This window comes from Lagopus leucura, unplaced genomic scaffold, assembly GCF_019238085.1.
Source record: "Lagopus leucura isolate 7727_CA_CO unplaced genomic scaffold, USGS_WTPT01 Super-Scaffold_100018, whole genome shotgun sequence".
Taxonomy (NCBI): Eukaryota; Metazoa; Chordata; class Aves; order Galliformes; family Phasianidae; genus Lagopus; species Lagopus leucura.
In genome coordinates this window covers 8294499-8297222 of record NW_024962272.1, presented here as the reverse complement: position 1 = coordinate 8297222, position 2724 = coordinate 8294499, and positions in this window count along the sequence as shown.

Here is a 2724-nt window from a genome sequence, read left to right as displayed (position 1 = left end):
ACTCTTAACAGTTAAGAAGAAACCGGAAGAATATTGCTTGCTACAGTTTGTGCCTCAGCTCCCAGCAACTGACCCGTTTTATACCTTTTGCAAAGGTACTGAGACATGCTAAAAGAGAAAATTAATTATCTCTGTGTGTTCTCACTGCTCTTGCATCCTTAAAGTATAAGGGGAAAATATGAGAGTAAATGAAACTAAACGACCCCATTAGTCTTTTCTAACCAATTTTGCTTATATTCTTTAGTTTACTTTAAAACTTTCATATATACAATTCTTTTTAATCTAATGAATATCTCAGTTCACAGTAGCTCAGACTTTACCTTATCAAACTATCTGTTTCAGTGTTCTTCGTTTTAGCTTGCATGCAGTTTGATAATCTCTCATTTTTCATCTTTTACTCCCATGACTGTCTGTCTCCTTTTTAATTTCTGGCTTGGTAAATTTTTTTGTAGTTCAATATACTGAACTAATACAGAAGTCAAGATGAAATTTCAAAGTAACAGAATTTTGTTTAGGTTTGAGCAGAAATTACAAATCTTTCTTGGCAATGATGAGAAAGGAGTCTTTTCATGTGAACTTTATGCTGTGAATTTATGTTAGTTGTGAAATATTAGATTGTGTCTCTGACAGACTGTAAAATTTCTGTATCCGTGCAGTCTGGCAAATTGTCAAGAAAAGATGACAATATTTGAATTTTAAGCCCAGTTTACATATTTAACTGTAAGCAATTTGTTTTTCAAGGAAAAACTGGAAGGACTAAATTGTGACTCAGTTTTTGGTCACAGCCTAAGACCTTTAACACATTTTTGCCTCTCCAGAATCTGCTGATTGCTAAGGTAAATTGCAGCTTATTACTATGATTACCACAACCCAGAATAAAACTGAGTTGTCATCCAGGTAATGCACAGTTCTTAGAACTTTTTGCTGAATATAAGCATAATTATTGTGCATAATGCTTAATATTCACACTGTTTTACAAAGCAGAAAGTCAAAGTACACGTGTTTGAGAAGCCTCAACAGCATGTTGAAAAGTGCACTGAAATATTATAAATACATGGATTTTACTTGAGAGCAAGAAGCCTCAGTGTTCTCAGCATTCGTAATCTTTTACCCAAAGTGAAAGAACCAAGAATTTTTTCAAACTATTCTATTAAGCTGTCAAAAGATGCAGTAAAAAACCACAACAGACTTCATTTTATTTAAAAAAAAATTTAAGATAGTACATTTCTCACAGATTTGTTTGAGTTTGCTTCTTTTCTTAGGACACTTCAGCATCATCAGCCAGATGGTACACACAAATGGTGTTAAAAAAAGAACTTATTTACATTCTTAATTATACAGATTCCTAGTGACCTGGATCCACAGATGATCTAAGCCAGCTTTGGGATAGTAACCTAAGTTACATGAAATCAAACAGGATAAAATGCACACTGTGAGATTAAAAGTTATGGTTCACTATTAAATGTGAATATGGAAAGAAAACCAGAAAGGAATAATAAAAAAGAAAAGCTAAAGAGATTTTTTTTTTCCTCCTAGTTTGCTTATAAACCACTTAATGATTTGAATATATTCAACAGCTGTATTTTTTTTCCTCATAATTACAGTAAAATAACTATGTACCAGTACATTTTGTTGGACCACGTTGGTCATGGGTCAGATGTTATCATTTGTGTTTGTTTCTTGTTTCCTTTTTTTTCTCCTGTTATTTTCTCAAAAGGAACATGATACATTTATTGAATCAGTCAGAAAAAGTGGATTCTTTTTTTTTCTTTTTTGTATCTGCAATATCCTGCACGTATGTTTAAAAAACAAAAACATATTTCTGATTTTAGATGTAAAGAGGATAATGTCACAAAACAGAAGCACTTACATGGTTATCGATGTAAGCTTAAAATACAGTGCAATTGAACTTGCATTTGCAAATCAGCTGGCTAAAGTGCTTCTGTAACAGCGTTTTCTATAACAAACCAGGAAAATACCTCCCAAACAATATGTCATCTGATTCTTGCCCAAGGTTGTTATCATCATTTTTATTTGTGAGTTGAAGGAATCTTGCATAATGACATTCTTCAAATTTGCCACAAAATAAAACTCCTCCTTAAATGCAATAATTTAGAATGGAATGGTTCAGTTAGATCACTGAGTTCAACTGCCTGACCACTTGAGGACTAACCAAAAATTGAAATATATTATTGAGAACATTATCTAAATTTTTTCGTACGCGCTGACAGGCCTGAAGCATCAATCACTTCTCTAGAAAGCCTTTTTTGGTGTTTGACTACCCTCATGGTAAATAAATTTTCCTAAAACCCAATCTGAACCTCCACTGATATAGCTCTGTGCTAATCCCACATGTCCTGTCCTCAGTGACAAGGAGAAGACATCACTTCTCTCCATGCTTTCCCTGTTCAGAAAATTGTAAAGATCAGAGATATTTGCTCTCTTCCTGCTTTTCTCCAGATTAGCCAACCCAAGCATCCTCAGTGTCTCCTAATAGTACATGCATTCCAGTCCTTTTAACAGCTTTGTTAATTTCCTGTGGACATTTTCAAATACTCTGCAATCCTTTTTATTAAATATTTAATATGTATTAAACTGTATACAAGATTTAACAACATTACTTGGAAGGGCAATGAGAAAGTGCTCCACAGCATTCAAAGTGAGCAAGACTCATCACATCATCTTTCCAAAAATCACAGCCTTGATGATTTTAACCGTTAATTC